The 24,709-nt window shown below is 40.4% G+C and overlaps 1 protein-coding gene across 1 annotated transcript in view; it reads left to right on the top strand.

The window, feature by feature from the left end:
* LOC138621014 (inactive dipeptidyl peptidase 10-like) overlaps positions 1 to 24,709 on the top strand; it is a 102,129-nt gene that overhangs the window by 38,158 nt on the left and 39,262 nt on the right. The window lies entirely within an intron of this gene.

Genomic DNA, 24,709 nt, shown 5'->3' with positions numbered 1-24,709 from the left:
GACTTTAATATTACATGGTCAGTGATTTTTGCTCGTCTGTCCATAATTTAAGGCACGTACGACGAGAAGCTTTGCATTTGAAAGAGCAGGTCTGTGATTTTTGCACATAGAGCCGCATCGCCGTTTCATCAGCTCTATGCACAGTTCTGCGAGACAGTTGAGGAATATTTTGTTAACCTGATAGATGTCAAATTAAACGTCTATTCAGAGAGAAAGCAGCTCTTAAAAGGGGCTGCAGGGCTGTCATGTTAATGTCACTGTCGGAGGTGTTACGCTTCAGCACAGAGATCCATTCGAGGGTGCGTAATTAATTACTGGTAAATATTTTAATTAAACTCATTTGATTACATTAAAGCAGCACTGCACTGACATACTGCATCCTGATATATTAGACAATTGCTTATTTACAGCAGCATCCCTGTCTCATTGAAATACTATTTAAACATTACTAATGTGATTAGTTATGTAAACTTAAACAAGTCCTTTGAGTTTGAGTGTCAGAATCAAATGTACTAAACCAAATTTCCCAAGTACCACCTCCCACTGCAGGTTCCAACAGTTTTTTTCATAAAATACATTTCTGTGATTTAACCATTAAATAACCACAAAGCGGCTAAATGACAACATAACATCCCATCGTAAGGCTAATTGTCAGTCTGAATCAGAACTCAAACTTTCCACTTCCTCAGTTTACCTAACTTTCATCAGAGTAATCCACTCAGCACCGATTCCACATTACAGACCCAGGATACATAAAGTATTTACTAAAATTACTTCCTCAGTTGTTTGCCTCCGCCAACCAGTCAAGTTGCACCTCACATCCAAATCTGTGCAGAATCATAAAATGAAGAAAAAACTTTCAAAAAGAATACTCATATATTGTCACATACCCGAGCAATAATGCTGATTGACAGTAAACAAATGTTTTAAGTACAGATGTTGTTTCACACACATCTTCAACCTGACAGCACAGTTTCAAGGTGGACACGACAAATCGCTATAGAGGCCAAAGCGTGTAATAGACACTAGTCCACTACAGCAAAACGTGTAACCGTCACGTCTAGACATCACCAAGCGTAACTATACCACGTTTTGCTGTAGGCGATGGGCGTGTCTATTTCACGCTTTTCCATGATAACGGGTTGCCTTGGGGACCTCTGATTTGTGTATTTGTCACCATGTGGATCACAGATTATTATAAGAATGCAGCTAATTCATGACAGAGTTGAAATAGGTGGAAATGTTTGTCTGGCTGTACTAGACTCAGGGACATGACTTTCATTCACTGGACAAATTAACGAGGCTATTGAGCTTAATTTGACTTGCCTTAATATGCAGCTCAGCCTGGGAAACTGATTACACACAGGCAAGTGTATACAATGTGTAAAATCTTTTACAAAATATATATATATATTTTTAAATGGCTAAATATAATCCATACAATTTTGCTTCTTTATTTGTACTACATTCTTGATTCTTGAAATTAGCTCTCCACATGAATCTGAAATGTAAAACATTTGCATATTTTTACACCCTTATTGACAAGTTACTTTAATGACTGGTAATCTAATACAAATAAATACACATCTTAGGAATGTTTTTAGGAGAACTATTTCACAGCCTTTGAAGCTGACAGGTGCACTATAAAATGAGATTTGTGGGTTAGCGAGGTATTTTGGGATGAAAGCTGGAGTTCTCAACGTCACGAAGGTGGCTCTCTTCAAACCCGGCTAGATCACCGTGGGAATTGATGTTGCAAACTTAACCAGGTTATGTTCCAGATATCATTTCAAAATGTACAAAAGCACCACCTGCTGGCCAATCAATTCTCTCGGAAAATATCATTACACAATCGCGGGAGATCCCGAGGAGCTCGGAGTGCGAAGTGAGACCGTCCTCTGTGGAGGGCCGAATGTTCAGAGGTTAGAGAGTTGATAATCAGCTTTGTGTGCCCGTTAAGGAATCTGGTGTCATGATAGTTTGTTTAGATGTGACCTGCAGAATACGTCCACTCTGTCATCTGGGGTTTGTAAAAATGGTCGATTTTGATATTCAAGTTGGGGTCAAAAGCAGCAACATAACAAACGGGTTTGAATACGGATACGATGGAGATCTGGGAGCACCTTAACTTTTTCTCTCTAGTTTTAGTGAGGCATGATGAACAGCTCTGGATGAGACTTTCCATCCCTTCAAAGTGACGTGGATTGTTTTGGCTTTGGCATCTTTGAAGCACGTAAAGGCCTTTTTGTTTCCCCAGATGACAATGCTGCATCTCGTCAAAGGCTTCAAAATAACTTCACTGGGTGGTTCAAGGATTCTGAGTGACACTAAGAAGAGGAGAAATAAAAATGTCATGCATCGAATCCAAGAGACCAAATCAGTCCACGTACTGTTTAACTGTTTTTTAGGCATTAGGTTTGAGAGTTGTCCCGTCCGTCCGTGCTGTTCTCGTGAATGCGATATCTCAAGAACACCTTGAGGGAATTTGTTCAAACACTGCAAAAATAATCACTTGATACCAAGGATGAACTGATTTGATTTTGGGGGTCAAAGGTCGAGCGCTCTGTGTTCACATCCGTTTTCCACTGACATCTTAGAAATGTCTTGAGTAAATCGCTTTCAAATGCGGCATAAACATTTATTTGAACTCAAGGATGTATTGACTAGATTTTGGTGGTCAAAGATCACTGCGTTCACTTCTGTTTGCCATTGTGAATGCGATACATCTCTGTGCTGCCAGAATTAACGTTGTGCGTTAATCATCTATGTTTTCAGTGACGGACATCTGACAAAAAAAAACAAAAAACGTGTCCAAATTTGCTGAATACAGGCTGTGTGCATGTCTCCGTGAGCTGCAGCATTTTGACACTTTCACAGTATTTATACAGCACTTGCACCTGCTTTATAATTCAAAACGAAATCTGAATATATACAATATGGTACCTTTAAAGTGTTGGACGGATGGTGGTAAATGTCGACTCCTTGTGATTTGAGAACTTTTGCATGTTTCTCCGACAGTAAGCAACATGAGGGTGCTTCTGTCTGTCCTCGTGAGTCGTCGGTGTTCGTCACGGTATTAAGTCCTGACAGAAGTCTCTGCTGCGCCTCCCTCTTCTTCCTCCTCACTGACAGATGTTCTGCTCTGTGTAGGAGGCTCCTCACCACTGATCTTTGAGTCAGAATTTACAACAGTACATGAGACTAATGAACTGGACCTTTGATCTTCATTTTGTTATACTGTTTCCAAAGGTCAAGAATGAACGTTGGGGCTAAAGAAGAGCCTGTTTGATGTCAAATCAAATCAAAGCTATTTCGTTTCAAAAGGTGCCAGTGAGTCACGTGTGTTGATGATAAAAAGGTTAAATGCAGAAATCACACTATACGCATGCATACCCGCCATTACTGCTGGAATAAATTGTTTTTTTTCTCCAGGATGTTTTGCAATGCAATGAACTGATGAGCTCATAAGGAGTTACAATTGATTTAGTGAATGAATCCCCCTCCGGTGACTGCCAGGCATCTTTTTTTTGTCTGAGGAGGTTTGCGCCAGTATAAATTATTTGATATTCAAATCAAATGAGTGAGCTGCCATACCTACACTTTCCTTCTTTTTTTTTTTTGCAAGATTGCAATCTTCTCAGTAGAGGTGAGTCACTGGAGGCAGTTTTAAACTTCCATTATATTTAAATAAATTGGCGTACCAGCCGCTGTGTCCTCTTATGGTCCTGCGACTCAAACCACTGAGCCCCTTCAGTCAACAGTCGCCGTAAACCACCACTAGCTGTGTTTCCTCAACCTGCTATTAAACTCCATTGAATCACACTTTAACGCCACATTGGAGGACACCGTTATCCACCCCCTCTACCGCCCCGATCATTTAGCCTGTCAGCCAGACAGCCCAGCGGCTCAATGAAGATTAATTATGATCCCGCTGTCGACTGGGTGGCCGGGGTAATGAGATGTGCCGCATGGAGAGGTGGCGAAGCGTCGTTTCCCTCCCTGTCAGATACACTCTCCCGTCTCATCTCCACGCTGCTTCGCAAAAAGGTCCGCCCTCTCATAATGCCTCTCGTGACAGCAGGTGCTGTGGAGAGACGCCTGCCAGCGGACACGCCGGTGGACAACCTAGTAACAACCTCATTATTATGTTTGTGGGAAGCTGCAGCCTTTTGGCTCTGAGTCTGAGAGCTGTCACGGTGTTGAAAGATAGAAGTAAAGCCATAAACAGAAGGTGTGTGCCGGTTACGTTTAGTGTTACACGGCGAGGCGATGAAAGCGGGAAGAAAATGAATAAATGATATCCAGCTGCCACTTTTCCAAACACAGCAGTTATATTGAATGTTTGTAATAATCAGCATCCTCATTCTTCAAATACAGCAATATCTTTGTTAATACTAAATCCTCTTTAAAGGAAGCTTGAAGAATTGTCAGCACACATTTTACTGTTCAATTTCAATCTATTGTCCGTAATCCAACTTTAACCAAGCGATATGTTTTGCTTTCTCCCTCTTTGGAGTAAATGTTGTTTTTCTACCATTTAATAACAGCCGATAAAGAATCTGCAGTGAAATATAATGAGTATAAAGTGTGACGGGTTGAATATTTTTGGTCAGATGAAACATGACATCCCTAACTGTCTTCCAAAGTCCCATATGGAACAAACAATTAAATGATAATTTGAGAAAATAATGAGCAAATAAATTAATGAAGAAAACAATAATTAGCTGCAGCCTGAAGGTAAATTACACAGCAATCAATCCCGATTTAAAAACATTTCAATTAGTCTAGTTTCCTGTAAAACTGAAATGTCACTCAGTAAATTATTGCAGTCGTTAAGTGTTTTTTCTTTAAGTAGCAGTAAGAGTATTCATTTATTGCATCTAATTTCTCTGAAACTTCTACCACAATAAAAGTCATGCTAATAAAATAAACTTTCTTGGTTACAGAGCTGCAGGGTGAAGTCTGAATTTTAATTTCCGTAAGTAATAAGCTTCCTGGTTCCTTTCTTGTACCTGTCTAACTTTTACTAAACAGACTCAGCAGCCACCACTTTCTCACCGTTTAACTCTAAGAGGAGAGACACTGGAATTGATCTCAGAGACGCACGGCTGTTAATGGAGTCTGGCTTCATTCTGACTGCAAGCCTTGCCACAAATGCAAACACAAGCACACACACACACACACACACACACACACACACACACACACACACACACACACACACACACACACACACACACACACACACACACACACACACACACACACACACACACACACACACACACGCCTTTGCTGCTAATTTGTTGCCCATTGGCTGGAAACCTTCACCCAATGGTCAAGTGGAGGATGAACTGTTGAGAAAAAATTGCCACGATGTGAGCAAAAGTTGGAAAAACAAATTAGAAATTCACAGCAAACCAATGGTAATTGACCAACTGTGAATTTACTCAGACTGTTAGGAAAGATGCATTTCAACTTCAGACAAAACCGACATCACACTTGTTATCATTGAGAAGAAAGTGCCCGAATTTAAATGTCTAAGTGACAGGTAGAATAATATTTTTTTTTATCTAACGTGCTTTTCGAATATTTTAATAAAGAGAAAATCAAGATAGATAAAGTAGGCTGTGACTTAAAAGCACACGTATGATACACAAAGTATATACACTTACCGGCCACTTTATTAGGTACACCTGTTCAACTGCCCGTTAACGCAAATATGTAATCAGCCAAACACATGGCAGCAACTCAATGCATTTAGGTATGTAGACATGGTCAAAGCAACCTGCTGAAGTTCAAACCGACCATCAGAATGGGGAAGAAAGGTGATTTAAATTACTTTAAACATGGCATGGTTGTTGGTGCCAGACGGGCTGGTCTGAGTATTTCAGAAACTGCTGATCTACTGGGATTTTCACGCACAACCGACTCTAGGGTTTACAGAGAACGGTCTGAAAAAGAGAAAATATCCAGTGAGCGGTAGTTCTCTGGGCGAAAATGCCTTGTTGATGCCAGAGGTCAGAGGAGAACGGCCAGACTGGTTCGAGATGATAGAAAGGCAACAGTAACTCAAATAACCACTCGTTACAACCAAGGTATGCAGAAGACCATCTCTGAACGCACAACACGTTGAACCTTAAAGCAGATGGGCTGCAGCAGCAGAAGACCACCGGGTGCCACTCCTGTCAGCTATGAACAGCAAACTGAGGATACAATTGGCACAGGGTGTGGGGGTACCTAATAAAGTGTGTGTGTGTGTGTGTGTGTGTGTGTGTGTGTGTGTGTGTGTGTGTGTGTGTGTGTGTGTGTGTGTGTGTGTGTGTGTGTGTGTGTGTGTGTGTGCGCGCGTGTGTGTGTCTAGCTCCAGTTTTACCATTGAGTTTAAGGGCAGCAAAACTTTTTTCACTGCAAGTAAACTTTTTAAATTTGTATCTAATCAAATAAAACGTTTCCCGTCAAAAATATATCTGAACATGAGTTTGTATGCCGGCTCATCTCATCTTTGTTCGAGGTTAAAATGACCTTTCTCTTGTTGGCACGCTACAATATGTGTCTGCCCTTGGGGACATTTTCAAAGTCTAGTCCTGAATGTCTCTGCGGAAACAGTGATTCTCTACAACGTCTGGAGTGACAGCACTGACCTCACGCCTTGTTCCAAAGCTAGCGAGCTCTCATGATAAACGAACACCACAGAAAGGCAGTTGTGGGAGTTGTGAAAGCCGCTTGTTGCATATTCCCTGATTATTATTCACGAGTACAGTATGTAGGTCTATCTGGCTGAAGCACATAAAATCCATTATACACCACTTAGCTGTGACCGCACATCATGGTGATTAAGGCCTCCCTGAGAGCACAGATTGAGTTACACCCTATTGCTTAAAGGGATGTGTCTGGGCTTTGTTTGTTTTTAATTAACCACATTCCTAACACTTGTATTTGTTGAACATTTTCCGAGAAGTGACGGGGATTAACATGTTATACCACAATTAAGCGTGAAGATCATCATGCAGAGGTTTAACAAAGGTAAGAATATTTTAAATCTATGGTTAATATGAGTTTTATGAGAAACCGATGAATTAGATACTTGAAGAATGCAAAATGATGAGGTTTGAAAATTAGGTTTTGTTCAATTAATTTTCCAAAATCAGTTATTTAAACATTTTCTTCTGCTTTACTTTATATTAAATCTTATGTTCTGTAAAAAGTGAGTATAGAAGCCAGTTAAAAGTCTAATTGGGATGGATATGATTTCTGATTCTTGATAGTTAAAATAATAATGTGTGATATAATTCAAAAATGTTATATCTATGAAAAGTGATGAAGTGATAATAAAAGAGTCAGATAGTTGGAGTTGTGCTCCTGAATGAATTTATATTTATATATTTTTATTTTCTATTATTTGTTTTATGCAGGTGTTTTATATTACGTAGGGTGAAGCTGAAAAGTTAGTTTTACCATTTGTGATGGTTTCAGCTCTGAATCGTTACGGTAATATGTGAGATCATCCTTTGAATAGATATTCAAGATGGATGCAGGAGACCTGCGTTCACCTTCCTTTTCATACCACGAGTCGGAAGAGTTTTCTAACACCACGTTTACTGTTGCCATGACGATGAAGGTCTCATAACTGAAAGAAAGGTAGTCATTTTGATGCGCAAACCGCCATTTCAACCCAAACCATTATCTTCCCCTAACCAAAAGGCTTCATGAGCCTAAACGTAACCAGGGATGCTAATTTAGGGAAACACTGCGGTGGGTCATATTTGATGGTAGAAACATCATATCGGACTTCTTGATGACGAGGCTCCGGTGCATCCGGCTGACGTGGTCCGGCCCACTGGTGAGCTTGCTTCGGTGTGTGCTTCTGCAGTATCCTCCTCCTCACCTGTGGCTGCTGGAGACGCTCACACTGCCTGTGGTCCCTCTGCTCTGCTTGGCAAGCGGCCCCGGTCCTCATCCTCTTCCTCCACGACAAGGCTTCTAAAAGAGGCAGTGTTGCGACAGTCCGGTGGTGTCCCTTGTTTGACGGTGGAGAAGGCACCCTGTGGGTCAAGCCCCACTTCCCAGTCCAAGTCTACTGCCGCCCTGAGTGAAGCACCACAAACCGGGCCACCAATACAGAATAGGGCGGCATTTCATTTGTTACCCCCTTAACCTCGGCCCTCAGTTACCATCCATTTGCCCGCTCTTCCCTCCTGCAACCCTCATTGCTGGTGACTCCGTGGTTAGATGCGTGCGCTTTTTTTTTTTTTTTTTTAAATGCTGACACTCGCTGCTTTCCCGGTTCGACTGTTCCCGACATTCTGGCGAATCTCCAATCACTTCTGCCGACACTCCCCTCTTCAGTAACCAGACTCATCGTGCACGTTGGAACAAAAAACTAATTTAACCATCTTTTAGACCAGGGGTCTTCAACGTTTTTCAGGCCAAGGACCCCCAAACTGATAGAGAGATGGAGCACGGACCCCCTACTGTATATATTGAATAAAATTGTGTTTTATATTAAACTGGAGGAGTGCAGGAGGCTTGGAGGGAAAGGTCCAGGCTAGTCTCGCTCTGTGAGTGAACCGGTGTCCAGCTTGAGAGAGCTCCTGTGTGTTGCTGAATGTGTGCATTTCTGACTGAAAGATAACATCTTCTGCCTCCATTTATCCATTCTCTACAATATGTTGGATTCATGTTAATGTGTATTTAAAGACATTTAAATTTGTGGGAAAAAATTGAAAAAATGTGACAAAAAAGAAAAATGGTCTAATCAACCAAATATTTCACAGTTCCTCCGCGGACCCCCTAGGGGTCGTGAACCCCCTGTTGAAGACCTCTGTTCTAGAGCTTCTTAAAAATTCAGGAAAGGAAGTGTTATTATCTGGCCCCATTCTGACTCTTAGCCGCGGGTCCGTTCGTTTTAGCGGGATCCGCACACTCAACACCTGGCTCAAATCTGCCTGCATGGCTCACAATGTTGGTTTTATTGACAACTTGAACTTGTTTTGGAATCGTCCCAGCCTCTACGCAAGAGACGGTTTACACCCGAACGGGGCTGGCGCTGAAGTACTAACCGCCAATATTCAGTACACTGTTCACTCCCGTCCACATGATTGACTGTTTACACCTGACACACGCGATCCTGGATCCCCCGTCCTCTGTCACTCTTCCTCTACGTTCATTCATCAGCCGCATGACCCCCAACAGCTCCGCCTATGGGCGCAGCGATCCTCCCGTCTGCATCAGCTGAGTTTCCCATAGGGACGGTTACATCAGTGAGGCCACCACCCCGGTCCCTTCGTCACCACGGTGGAGTGAACTTTTCAAACCTCCGTTCATTCAGCCGTGCCTCCAAAGCGGCTGGGATTTGCTTGAAGATTAGAATGGCCTTAGATGTCAGATCGCTGACCAACAAGACATTCATTTTAAATGACTTTTTTTTTTTTTAACTCTCACGAGTTGGATGTTCTGTGTCTGACAGAAATCTGGCTTAAAGACTAACCCAGTGCCTTCTCAGAGCTTGTCCCTACTAACTGTGGATACGTTAATTCTCCTAGGCTGACTGGTAGAGGTGGTGGGCTTGCCACAGTCTTTAAGAGCAGTCTCTGTTTCCGCCAGGTTAAAATGGATCCATTCTCTAGCTTTGAGCTTCAACTCTGAGTTCTCACAGTCCACCAGAACTTCATGTGCACTTGTCTATCGACCTCCTAAACCTAATGGTGTTTTTATCCAGGATTTCTCTGAATGTTTAACTGAAATCCTCCCAAAATATGATAGTATTTTAATTTTTGGTGATTTTTATATTCGTATGTGTTGTTCTTTTAAGCCAATGGTGAATGACTTTTTAAACATGATTGACTCTTTTAATCTTGAGCAGCTAGTCTCTGGTCCGTCTCATTAGCATAGTCATACATTGGACCTTGTTTTATCTTTTGGTATTTCTGTAAGCATCAGTGAATCAGTGAAATTTGTGAAACAACGTTCTCAGACCACAAGCTTGTTATCTTTGAAGCTGTTACCGCTGACTCAGTTCAATCTGGTTTTAGAACATCTCACCACTGAATCTGCCCTTTTAAAAGTTTTTAACGACCTTTTACTCATTGCTGATGCTGGTGATCCTGCCATTTTGCTTTTACTTGATCTCTCTGCTGCTTTTGACGCTGTGGACCATGAAATTTTAATTTCCCGCCTTGAGCACTCCATCGGCATCCGAGGTACTGCCCTACAATGTTTTAAGTCCTACCTGAATGACAGATCATTCTCTGTCAATATGGGCAACTGCTTCTCTCAACCTGGTCTGTGGGGTACCACAGGGGTCCATTTTGGGTCCACTACTGCTCATACTCTACATGCTTCTTCTTGGATCCATTTTCCAAAAACATAACATTTCTTATTACTACCTCTATGCCGACAACATTCAAATATACCTTTCCCTCAAATCTGGAACTGACACTATAAATGAATAAGCTGCCTGGCTGATGTCAAAAGCTGGCTCTCGCAAAATTTTCTATGCCTCAACGAAGGTCAAACAGAGATCCTGCTTATCAATCCCTCTCGCCTTTCAACTGCTATATCGGACAGTCCCTCATTGTGTCTTGGCCCCATGGCAACCCACTGTAATTTCCATGTCAAAAATCTGGGTGTGATTTTGGACTCATCTTTTATATTGGATCTCCAAGTTCAGCTCTAACTCCAACTGTTGTCAAAATCAGCTTCTTTCAGCTAAGAATCTTAGCTAAGGTCAAATCCTTTCTCTCCTCGAAAGACCTGGAGAAAGTTTTTCATGCTTTAATCTCCTCTTGGTTGGACTATTGTAATTCTTTGTGTGCTGGAATCGGCAAAAATATTTTATTACGCCTTCAGTTGGTGCAGAACTCTGCAGCAAGACTTTTAACTGGTACACTAGTAATCCAGTCTTTTCGAATGTATGACTGCTTATCTATGTGCAGCACTTTGGGCAACATTTGTTGTGTGTTAAAATGTTCTATACAAATATATATTTGATTGATATCGGTTGGAGCCTTTTTTGAAACAAAACTCACTTTGAATAATCAATGACAGCTTGAAAGATACAAGTTAAAAAATGTATACTCATCCTATTCTACAGGAAGTAACCAGAAGCAGCAAAAATAATTCAGGAAGGAAGCCATTAAACCAACCACCTGTCAACATTTCTTATACTGATAAAATGTCTGCCTGACCTCATTTTCATGATGGGAATTGTACTAATTGTAATATTACAGATAAATGATTTGATTTCCTTTCCTGAAAGTGGCAGTCCTTTCCTGTTTGAGTAAGTCTCCAGGATGGGAAGACTACCTTTAGCAGACTTTTCTTTCTTTTAATTAAAAAGCTCACCGAAAGGAGATGGATTGGCTGATAACATCACTAACTTTTTCCTGACCTCAATTTGGCTCCGCTCACCTCAACAAATGAGTCTGGAGAACCTGTCTGTGCATGAAAACTCACTTTGTTATAGCCCATCAGATTAATTCATTAAATCTGGCTCACAGTTTTCTTTCCTTAATGTTCTGAATTGTCCACGGTGGAGCCTCAAGTCCACAGGACTGACTAATGAGCATGGATTTTAGTGAGAGGCAGAGGTGATGAAAATGTATCTGAAATGTTACAGGTATATATGTAGATATTAATGTCAAAACAACATCTGATTTGTATTGAAGATTTCTGCTTTATGTGGGCCTCTGAACGAGCCTGCCACATCTCTAAATAGTATTAGTGGATTATATTATGGAGAAGAGGAGATAAAGTCATTTTGTAAGCTTTTTTTGTAATACTGAGATATTCCAATACAAGTATCGGTTGAAATGTAACCAATTCAATTTGGGTAATTGCTTTTTTCCCCCCAAAGGATCAGAGTTTTGGTTAAAAACAGGACTTTTGACCCAATGTTTACAATAATTTACCCATTCAAATGTAAAGTTATGAAATGGTCATGGTTAATAAATAAACCTGACAGTTGGTTTGAAACATGAAACAAACAACCGTCTTCTCGGTTAATGTCCAGTATTTAATCTTCCCATCCTCCACCTGCTCCCTGCGAGTTTAACGCAACAGCAAATATATTTACCGACTTCAATCTTTTCTTAACCCTAACCAAGTTGTTGTTATGCCCAAATCTAACCGAACAGAGGTAACAAAACTAAAAACTGTGTTTTCAATGAACTGTGAGTGGCCACATCATCATGTCAGACAGTCGAAGTGCCATGGCGCCACAGTTCAGGTGGTTTGCAGTGAATATTTTCACTCAGACGCCTCAGAGCGTCACAGTACAACTCTGTGTTGACAGTCTAACTCTGGGGGACGAATTCACGGCGCACAACCCTGTGAATGTCAAAGAAAACCCACCAGGTTGCTCCCGACCTGACGCACCTTCTTCAGTGACGTTCTGCCCCTCTTGAAACGTGCTGTCGATATCTAGAGTTTAATGCAGAAGTCCATGGTGAAATAGAAAAATGCACTGCTCACAAAAACGTGTATAACTCAGGTGCTGTTTTCGATCAAGTGACACAACTTTGAGTACTTACTCACAAATGTTTTAGGTTCCCCCTGCTCCATATACATCACGGTACTGCGCTCCATTTGTACACAGGAGCAGGATCGGAACTTTTTGATTGATGCCCGTACCTACTAATACGGTCATTTAAGTTACAGGAGTTGCCGGAAATGCCATCGGCTAGATAGAAGCCTGCTTACCTCGATGTTTAAATGTTTGAATGTGACAGAATCCTGATGTATAATAGTGTATACTGCCAAATGCATTTTTCTCTCCTGTTTATTCACAATAATTGGCTGATTCCCATGCTGATTCTAAGTTTGAATCAAATTATACCCGTTCTAAAAAAAAAACTCACTGCACACATTTGTTAATTAGAATCTTTAGGTTTCATGTCCGACTCGCACCTCTGCAGCATGAATATGGAACTTAGCTACTTTAATTGTACACTTACATGACTGTAGATTTACAGAAACTAATGAGTCTCTGAATATCTTCCAGTGCAGCACGAGAGAACACAGACAGTCGATTTTTATTGTTACATTACAGAGGTACTTTAACTACATGCCTTAATTCCCATATGGCCCACAACACACACACACACACACACACACACACACACACACACACACACACACACACACACACACACACACACACACACACACACACACACACATATATATATACATAGCCCACCACAACCACCCACCAGTTTTTACAAAAAAGGCAAGCTGTGCCTGCTTGATAACATATTCAGAAACAGAGAAGCTGAACTTCAACCATACTGAGAGCCTCTAGTGTGAATATAACGCACCCTCCAGCCGCCTGTACATCCATCTTCTGTGGCTCCAGTGCCTCAAATATACTATATCATACCACACTTACATGTAGCCTTGGATCGCTGCATTACTTTAGGATTTACACAACAACAAAAAGCTTTGGATAATTCATAAAAAGGCAAAAAAAAGTCGGCGCTGAACTGAACAACCCCTAATGTTTCTTGACTATTAGATCAGCTGCAGAACGCCCATCCAGTAAATCCATGATAAACACAAATGCTCCTCCATAGTAAAATATAGCATTTGTCCAGTTGACAGGTTCAGTGCCATCTCACATCATTATCTCAATGTATAGTTTATTCATGTTCACTTTACCACCTCATTTATGACAGTTTTACAGTATACCAACAACAAGGAGGTGAAACAACTTCACAGAAACATAATCATTAAGACCATTCCAACAATCTGCTTCCCAGACGGTCTGCGACATAAAAGAGAAAACTCCAAAACTGATCAATAAATCAGTCAAATTATTCCATGAGTGGTCTGAAGGGCTAAAGCAGGATATCATTGAAAGCACGGGTTTGTATTTTTTCTACGTGGACCCCTGCCAGCAGTCAACAGAGAGATCACAAGGTTTAGCAGAATCTTAGGACTCAACAGATGCCTCAGCAAAAAACTTGCCGTCTGATCAGGGATCAGCTTCACTGATAACCTCCATCTCTTCTGGGGATGCAGGAATCTTTCAGGGCAGAAGGTCTCTGCCTCAAACAGATCTGCAGTCAAAGTACTGACGTGGTTCAGACAGTGACATCCATCAGCCGGGCCCACCATGATGCACGCTGACACGCAGCAGCCTCAATACGGCGAAGACAAAACATCAGCCTCACTGTCGACATGGTGACAACTGCTCATGGATCAGGCTCCTAATCCTTCCTTCACTCTCGCCTCACTCTGTTTGGGATTTACTGATAAAAAATGGAAGCACTGGTAAAACTCTGGTACTGAACTCTCCCCCGCAGCCACAGCCACAAGGATGCGTCTCCATCCCAGCCAAGCACAACAACCTTACTGATAGCAAAGTTGACGAAAAAGAGAGATCAGCTCTCTCCTACTCGAGCTGACGAGACAGAAGAGGTCAGAAAGTTGGCAAAAGTTTGTCTCTGCCTCTAACCTGCATTTTAGTTTAATAAGTCTATCCAGGAAAAATATGTCAGAAAAATCGAGGAATTTTGAAGATTTTTTCTTTTCAGAAATGTTGATCTGTTTCTTAGATTTTGACAGGCCATCTAAATTCTGTGCAAACATTTGGATTGATGGTGGGAATCTTAACATTCATGATGACCGGCCCAGGACAGGAACCCTGAGGAACCGTCTTGTATTTTGGATAACTAAAACTATTTAGCCCACCATAGACACTTCTGGAGCTAAAGGATCAGTGTGTAGATTTTAGTTGCATCTCAAGGTGACCGTCTCCAGCTAGTTTTGTTTTTCAATTCTGAGCTACTATACAAACATGGCGGTGCAACATGGTGGGCTTCGTGGTCCAGATCTCACTTCTTATGTACGTACAGGGCTTATTATAAGGTAATAAAAAAAATCCACAACAGTTCCACACAAATGAAAACATATTCCTGAATAGTATTTTCAATTTCTGCAACTAAAAATCCTGCAGACGGCTCCTTTAATCCTCTTCGCTGGTTTAATGTTGTGGTGACAGATATTGCTCTCTGGTTCCAGGGTTTTCTGTGAGATGACTATCATCGTGCATACACATGTACAGAGTTAATTACAAAAAAATGTTATAATTGAAAACAACACAATTACTTATTCATGTTTCCACCCTTGCCCCCTCTTGGATTTCAGTGAATCATCTTATATGCCAAAATTACAAAAGTTGTTATTCAGAGGCCCACTTAAAAAGGTAATATGCGTTACGAAAAAAGCACCAATAAAAGAGAGAATAATAAAACTGAGTATTGAAAAGCTGAAGTCAGGCAGAAAACACAAATCTCCAGGTGAATTACAACATCTTTAAAAATAGATTTCACATCACAGACAGTCATCCTCCTCTGACATTACCACAAAAAAACAATAAAACTTGCAAATCTGGAAATCCTCATCCTGCTCCCTTTATATTCTTCTTCCTTTTTCAAAAATATATTTAGCAGCATGGCATCAGATCTTGTGCAAATAGTTTCAACACCTCTAATTTCAGGCTATTTCCCACGGGCCTTGAAATCTGCAGATATTAAGTCACTCTTATTAAGCTACAATTGTTTTTATATTTCTCTGAGGTTTAGATGCTACAGCACTGAGATGACCCTTTCCCATGTCTTAAATGACATCCATCTAAACACAGACAACGGAAACATTTAAGTAGAAAGACTGAAAAACCGGAAACATTCTGGCACTGTGATGAGCTGGTTAGAAATGAGTTAATAAGGAAATCAGTGAAACAAGTATAAATAACTAAAATCACTGCTGTTAGATGCAAATAAGAGTAAAAGTGAGTGAAAGTCAGAGTTCAGTTTACTTAAAAAAAACTAATCAAACCATAAATTTGTTATATTCCTGGACCCAGACTTGAATGTTAACATCCACATGAAGAAAATTACAGAACATTCATCAAGAATATGTCAAGAATAAAATTGTTATGTCTCAGCAGGACATCGAGAAAATACTCTACCTATTATCCTCAAAAGCTTTCGGTTCAGACTTCACTTTTTTGCTCCACATATCTAGAAAAATACTCCCAGAAAAGTCTCAGTTCTTTCACCTCAGGTCAGGAACTTTTCTGTTTGCAGCTACCTTTTATTAGATTACATTTAGGTCATTTATTCATATCCTGCACTGCACTATAGTTGCACTGAACTTTTCACTCTCCCTTTTTATCTGAATATCTAAACTCATGGTTATGTTCTTTCTTGTTTCTTTCAATATTTTCTTTCTATTCAGTCTTGTGTTTTATTTAGATCGTGCCTTTTTATGTCTTATGCGAGGCACTTTCTATTGGCTTGTTAAAGTAAATAAACTAGCCTTGCCTCATAGCAGAAACCTATGTGTTGAGCCTGGGTTTGCAGCAAGGAAGAACTCAGAGGAGAGCTGATTTCACCTTGAACGGTGACTCTTTTAGTAGCAAGAGACACACTATCAGCACTGCAACAGACACGAGCACTCGGTGTAAACACGACACCGCTCGCAGTCCAACTACATTCGCTGATTAGAGTTGATTGTATTTGAACAATGGAGCAGTGAGAAGAGCATTTTGGAGAAAAATACAAAACACAATAGCGCAATCCACGACAGGCAGACAAACAAAAGACTCATGTCCGTGACCACATTGCACTAGTGCATGCTGGGAGGCTGTGTTCCTACCCCCTAAGGACGCTGAAATATGTAACAAAGATAACCATCCTCCAACTGTTGCCCCTTTACCTGTATGCATGAGATGACCCCATTTCCTGTCTAAGATGAGTGATGAATTCACTGTTGCTCCATCCGTACCGGAATGCTTTATCTCCCTAGGCTTGTTTTGCAAGGATTACAATGTTCACAGATGAACCTTGCAATGCTTTTTATGCAACCAAAGGACATCCTCCCTCTCCTGCTTTCTCTTAATATTCAGTGTCCTGAATAACCGCTGAAGCACAGTGTTCCTCGCTGCTTTTATTTGACAGAAATGTCAAGTGGTCCCAGCTCCACACTCAAAGCTAGGTGATATATTATCTCTCAAATTCAGCCTTTGGGATATTTATTAGAATATTTCAGTCTGCCAATTCATCATGTAAATGTTGTCCCTGTCTGCCAAACTGCTCAGTAAAATATTGTATTGAGGCAATGCATGCACTCCATTTCTTCAGCTTGTCATTGTCAACAGATCAGCATGTGAAAGGCAGACAGGTTAAAACATTTAATTGCCCTGAGGTTAAAACCACCTTAAAAAAAAAAAAAGGCAAGCAAGACCACTTCACGTTGGAAATGTAAAAGTAGTCAATAACAGTACCAAATTAAAGTTACATCAGGACGACAATCCACAAAATGCTTGGAGGAAAAGGCTCATGAACTCCTTTTTTACTTCCTGTCTGCAAAATCCAAGTCCAGTTTTAATGGTTTCAAGGTTTATGTCTTTCTTCGTGCTGCTTGGTCTGAGTTTGCATCATGAGGTGAAAAATTGGGGGACAAAAAGGCCGCCGAAGTCTAAAACAACTGAAGCGAGGCCTGCTTTTTTTTTTTTTTTTAGCTCACTCTATCGGGACGCAGCAGTTAGGTCAAAGAAGTTTCCACAAAGTGTCCCTTGTCTCCTGCACAGGAGAGTTGAAGTAGGGAAGGTGGTGAAGCAAAAATACGGCAGGAGGTGATGATGTTGCATTAAAGACAGGAATTGACCAAACATTAAACTACTGCTCTAAACACTGCTGGAAATTAATTATTGGAGCTTGAATGATTTGCCCCAGTTATCCACACGGTTGGCAGTGGCCACTCTAGCAAGTAAGCGAAATAAAACTGGTAAAATCAAAATTATAAGAAAACTACTGAAAACAGGTTAATGAAAATTCTTAAAAAAAAATATATTTTTAGGAAGAGTTTGAAGGGTCCAAATGGCCAAAGGCCAAGTTACTCATAGTGACAAGGGAAAACTTAGGAACCAATAATATGGTCCTGCTAGAGGATCTTAATCGGTGCTTGGGCTCATGATAAGGAAATAGGGTCACAGATTTAAGCTGGAGAATGACCACGCAGGGTTTTAAAAACATCTGGGAAACCACTGAAGGGCAGCATGGATGGGTATGAAGTGTCTACTTCTCTTAGAAATATTAAAAGCCAGGCAAACGGCATTTTCTCTGAGCTGTTGTCTTTGGATACTTTGACGACTTGAACCAGAATAAAGAACATGGTGGTCTGGAGGACATACGCAAATTAGTTAGTTAAAAGCGCTTGGTAACCAACTGCTGCGATTCACATCAACAAAGTATGTTATAACTGAAAGGTCGGATAAAGTATGAAAAAGTCTTTAAATCAGCTTAGAAATCATAGTTAAAAATGCTCCTTAACTCTGCTATAAGCTAATTTGGCATTCTATTTAATGGTCCCACTTTGAAAACAAGAAACGGCTTCAGACTTTGAAGAACCTCAGTGGTATGATGAGACTGAAAATTTAAAACATGTGCCGTGAAGAAAAGACTTGTTTTCACAAACCTTAAAACTCAACAATCGGATGAGCTGGTTTGATCTTGCTGTAAGCAAATGCAAAAAGTTGTTTCTAATGATGAAATTCCAAAAAGCCACTAATAAGTTCTTGCTCAGAGTTATACATTTGCATATATCATAACATGAGCCCTCCTCATCATCACCTTAGAAACACATTCATCTAGAGACTGTGGAAAAAGCGGTTTTCTCCAAATGAGATGTGGTGAATAAAAAGAGGAAACGGGAATGATAATGATAAATATTCTGACATGGCTGAGCACTGCATCATGGGCACACTTTATACAAACATCTAAGGATTTTAATGAGAGTAAACAAACAAAATATGTGCCCCATGTTCTTTCTGGAAATTCACCGAATGTGCTGCTTTACGACTCCATATGTTTTGTCATGACGTGATACAAATCTGGAGCACAGTCTGAATTAAGCAACAGAACATGGCAGCTGCTGGACACCCAGACAGACATAGGAAATTCATTGGTTTTCTCTTTCACAAGAATTCTGAATGCTGGACATTTTATCAAGAAACTACAGAAACTTGCATGTGTTTGTCCAGCCATACGTTTGTGTACTACCATATTTTCACAGCACATATAATAATGGTACAAACTCCTTATAGGCACAACACAATTCAATAATAAAAAATAAAAAAAATAGCAGACCTTACCTGAACCCTGCTGACCTCGATTGAACGTTCTCCCACCGCGTCACTCATTACACGGTTGAGAGTCAATTTGCTCAGGTCCTCTTCTCATCTTACCAGTCGTGCACTAAGAATAAATAGACATAACCAAGGTATTAGTGTGATTCATTTTCTATCACAAACTCAACTAAAAGTTTCTCCTGTGATCCTTTTTAAGATCCAGAACAACACAGTCTCTCCCCAATATTCCAAGTCACCTCTCTTGATCAACATGCGCACCTGAGTTGTGACCGCTGGTCACAAAAAGCAAAGAGCGTACATCAAGTTATGTGCCAAATTTTTGAGCAACAGAAAGAATACGCAAGGTTGGTTGTTAATCAAGCGACTTGACTTTGAATACGTACGCATGAAGGCCCCTCTACTCCATGTGCATCACCATGCTGCGCTCGGTTCGTGCAGGACTGGGGCAGTCTCTAAACTTTTTATATTTCCCCTCGTACAAACAGATGATAAATGAGGTCCCTGGTTTCCAATGCTGCAGTTCTTGACCCGAAGAGCATACAGGAAATCACGGTGTGATAAACACAAAGTACTTTAAGTTTCTGGTGGGATTCTTTCGCAGACTTACACAAAGGTAACTTCTATTTATTCAGTTTGTCTCCCAGGTGGTTTGGTTTCTCTCTCGTTATGTTCTGTGTTTATCTAGAACATCACCTGTGTATGTTTACTCTGAACTGTATTTGTGTTTGACAGTCAGGATACTGTAGTCTGGTTTTGCCCTTAAATAATCCAGAAGCGCCCAGTGGGGAGAAAAGGCTTCATTTCAGATGAAGATCATGACACAGATCACCTGCTCTGTAACACACAGCTCAGCTTTCCCACCTATGGTTTCGTTTTCTGCGCACTTCAATTTCTTCAGCTGCGTATCTCCAAAACACCACCTGGCACAAAGTTACAGATAGCGAAGCACATTTCACTTGAAGTAAAATCACATGGTGCTGTCACAAAGAAAGAAAAAAAGAAAGTGAAATAGTATGTGCTCTTCAGTTTGTCAGACAGGAAATGCTTTGCCTCTCCTGACAGGTTAGCAGGTGAGATGCAATACTATAGTGTCTGTTTGGATTGCTTTGTCACCAGGGGGGCCCTCCAGCATGGTGCTGACACACAGAAAGAACAAGTGTTGGTAACTTAAAGACCAGCAGGAGCTTTCTCCAGTGAGAAAGACAAAATGGTTTGGCAGGAATGAACTAGGTAAGAAAGTGAAGCTTGTGCATAAGAGATTTGACGTATACATCAATCTCTCCTTTTCAGCTTGAAATATTGAGGCATGTATTGATAATGCTTTTCTATTATATATTCCTCACACCAGCAATACAATCATCACTGTATACAGTTTGTATTATGGCTGGTAGCTTTTGTTTTGTTTGTGCGTCTCTTTTGTATTGTGATTGTTGATGACCAGCTGAGACTCAACTCAACTATTTAATGCCAAGTCTGCACACCAGATCAATGAAATGCTGCGTTCAAATGGAACTCATGAGATCGTGGTTACAACATGGGAAGTCGTGTGCAGCGAATGGTTCAAGTGGTTAAGTCATAAAAACGCTGTTGCCAGGCAACGGTAACTTGGACGGCGTCTAGAAGCAAGCTAACAGGTGGGTAACGTAATGCAGGAAATGCAAAGGCAAGGAGGGAAAAGATGTGGCTATTGGAAAGATCAACATTTTTCTGACGTATACTATTATCTAAGTTGTGAGGACAAACTCTACATGATTAAATCAAGGAGTATTTAAATGGTTATGTTAGTAGTAATTTGGGTGAACTGACCCTTTAAATGTCACAGGAGAACAAATGCCGTAAACAAAATTCAATTCTGTGAAGCCTGAAGTCGCACAACATAGTAATATTTTTATTAATGAAGTAAAGAACAGCCCAAATCAGCATGTTTTGTTTTTTTGTCTCATTGTTTTACGTCTTTAGCTGTTTTTGTTCAGTAACACGATGACATGATTTTATTTTAATGTTGTCTAATACATCTTTTAATTAGCGATCACAACAGTAGCCACTGTGGAAAATGATATAAGCAGGCTGGATGCATCAGTTGTTGCTGAAATTTCCACTGAGATAAGTGACCAAAAAATAAATGATATAATTAATTATAGTATATCTAGTAAAGACGACTTTTTCCAAAAAATACAAGCAACTAATGAAGCAGAGGAAATGAGCTCTAAATGTTTGAAAACATTAACAGGTAAAGCACATTTATGTCATCTACGCAGAGTGGTGAAAAGGGTGAATCAAATCAAACTGGATTCATCTGAACTAATACGTTTTGTCTTTGTGAATTGGTTTAATGATTTTTTTTAAATTACTAAATAGTATTTTAACCAACATTTTTACAGCGGTGGATGATAAGAAATGAACACTTTGAGGAACATAATGGTCTCTGTGTATCACTGGAATTCAGAATAATGATCTGATGGAGAAATTTCAAAGGCATATAATGTTCCCTGACTGTAATGAGGTTAGCTTCAGTTAATGATGCCAAAAAAAGCAGAGAAAACACCAACAGTACTAACAGCATGATGTTGAATCTAGACTGGAGGAGAAGTCTTTACTGAGGAAAATTACTTTTCTCTTGTGACTGAGTCAGAATTTTAATAATCCGACACCACAGGTACTAGCTGTGAGGCTAAAGTTGAGGAGTAGCGCTGGAAGGGGTGGGGAGCTGGCATGGCTCCAGGATATTTATCTTGGAATCATACTCCCAATTAAAAGGCTTAGAAAGCAAATAGATCCATAAATAGACAGACGGGTTTTTCAGTAGCTCGCAGCTCTGTAGACGAGACAGATTTATTTATAACACCACTCTGTCACTGCAAATGAAATAAGGCTGCATAATTGATGTCAGGAAGATAAATAGTTTGAGACATGTCCAAAAATGGGTCTGGTCTTCAGAGGATTGTTCTGTTCCCCTTTTATGGAGCTGTTCGTCAAATACAGTACAGTGAGAACGACCACAACTCATCCTGGAAATCAATAAATTAAACCAAGAACAGTCAACTCTGTGAAAGACAAGAGGAACAAAATAAAGGAATGTAAACAGCACCAGGTAACAGCTTGACAACATCTTATCTTTCAATAATAGTATGTTGTGAGACAGAGTGTAACCAAACCGTAGACTGTGTATAAAAAGTGGACATTGGTTCCAGGTCTGAAAAATTAGGCCAAAGGGGAAGTGCATTAAGCTGCAATACCACCAAGTGTCACTAGAGGTTGGCTACAGAAACCCTCCATAGACTCCCATTCAACTTCAATAAAATTGTTCCACGAGTTATTTCGGTTTTGCTAGCTAAAGTCACTCCTTCTTATTAGTTTTCTGGAGGTCAATCTGAAAATAATCCAGTCATTAATTAGAAAATACATTTCAAAAAGCCATGTGTTTGAGGGTGTGTCTGTTTGATTGACAGGCCTGTGGTGCAGTCAGGTTACGGCTACTGGTAGCCAACTATCCAATCAGATCGAGTCAGATCCACCGCCTGCTCCTCCCCCAACTTGTCCAAATATGGTCACAACTAGAAAAATGGCGACGGCCAAAATCCAAACTCGAGGCTTCATAACAGCCGTTCACAAACCAACAGGTGACGTCACTGCTGGCTGCCGCTTGAACCAAACCAAAAATATGCCTCGTATATTAGAGTCCTTAAAACAGTCTGTTTGCCTTGATGAGAGCTTTGCACACTAATGTCAACATCTTAAACACCTAAAATATTTTTTAAACAACAACCATGCCTCATCCAAAGTTTACCAAGGGAGTTTTTTTTGCCTTCTTAGTGTTTGGGGTCACCAATTGTGTCAAGGTAGTGTTAATAGACCACAAACAGTCCTATTCAAACACTGTAGTAATACATAAGTCCACTGAAGTTATAAGCACCAGAAATTGCCAGTTAACACGCATTTTAGAGCCCACATTAATGCTCTAAAAGCAGTTACATCTCAACTGTTGAGAGGAGACTGTGTGAATCAGACCTTTATGGTAGAAGTGCTACAAAGAAACCACAAAGAGGAAGGAGAGAACTTACCTCTATAAGGCACTGAAACCCTGTTTTATCATCCAACAAAACGGAAGTTATTGTACTTGGTCCGAAACACCTCTGAAACTCTTTCTGTAATCACTTAGTTTCTCGAGATGACGTTGTCCTGGCCTCCAGCAAATCTGTGAGGAACCTTCGACCATCTTTGATGAGGACTTGTCCTTTAGCCACCATGTAAAGCAAATCTCCAGGACCGCCTTCTTTCATCTACGTAATATTAATAAAATCAGGAAAATCCTTCCTCAGCGTGACGCAGAAAAACTCATTCATGCGTTTGTTACTTCTAGGCTAGATTATTGTAATTCCTTGTTGTTAGGGTGTCCAAATTACTCATTAAAAACCCTGCAGCTGATCTAAAATGCTGCAGCAAGAGTACTGATGGGATTTAGCAAGAGAGATCATATTTCTCCAGTTTTAGCTTCTCTTCACTGGCTTCCTGTTAAATCAAGAATATAATTTTAAATTCTCTTGATGACTTACAAAGCTCTACATGACCAGGCTCCATCATATCTTAGAGATCTTATAGAACCATATAATCCTAGCAGAGCACTTCTCTCTCAGTACGCTGGTCTGCTTGTGGTTCCTAGAGTTTCCAGAAGTAGAATGGGAGGCAGAGCCTTCAGTTTTCAGGCTCCTCTCCTGTGGAACCAACCAGCTCCCAGTTTGTGTTTGAGGGGCAGAAACCCTCTCTAGCTTTAAGATTAGACTCAAAACGTTCCTTTTTGATAAAGCCTATAGTTAGAGCTGGCTCGGGTAGACCTGAACCAACCCTTAGTTAGGCTGTTATAGGCCGAGGCTGCTGGGCGACCTCGTTACATGCTGAGCTTCTTTTCTTTGTGGGAATTCTTGAATTGTTGGGTTTCTCTATAATATTGTAAAGTCTTGCTGTAAGGACTTTAATGTGTTAAGTGCCATGAAATAACCTATGTTGTGTTTTGGCGCTATATAAATAAAATTGTATTGAATTGAATTGAATTAACTCAATGTTCACAAGGTGTTGAATAGCACTGAGAGCCTTTTACTTTCTTTTATCTAACATTGTACCTGAAGCACTTTGCTTATCTTCTAGCATGTTCAATGAAACTACACGGAGTGCTTCAACAGTAATGAGAAAAATATTTACTCGACCTTCAAGTGTTAAACCGACTGACATCGAGTCATTTCAAAACAGAAAGTGGCAGATTCAAAGAGAGCTAAAGTTTATTACTCTGAGAAGGATGTTATGGTTTTGGTTTGTTTGTTTGTTTTTCAGTGAAATTACAGAAAAATTAACAGCCAGATTTTAGTGAAACTTGGTGGAAGGGGGCAACGTGGGTCAAGGAGGAAGCGCTTACATTTTGGAGTGAATCTGGATTACAGGGAAGACCCATGAATCATGATTTACTTTCATTAAGATTGTGAGAAAGGACACTTGGCCTACTGAATGCAATAATCTAAAATCCAGTAGTACGTTTCAAAAATGACAAAACAGCCGATTCTA

Source organism: Brachyistius frenatus, unplaced genomic scaffold, assembly GCF_029030835.1.
Source record: "Brachyistius frenatus isolate BFR_SWC_R1_liver_20210118 unplaced genomic scaffold, ASM2903083v1 Contig_28, whole genome shotgun sequence".
NCBI classification, from domain to species: Eukaryota; Metazoa; Chordata; class Actinopteri; family Embiotocidae; genus Brachyistius; species Brachyistius frenatus.
This window is presented reverse-complemented; position numbering and strand designations above follow the sequence as displayed.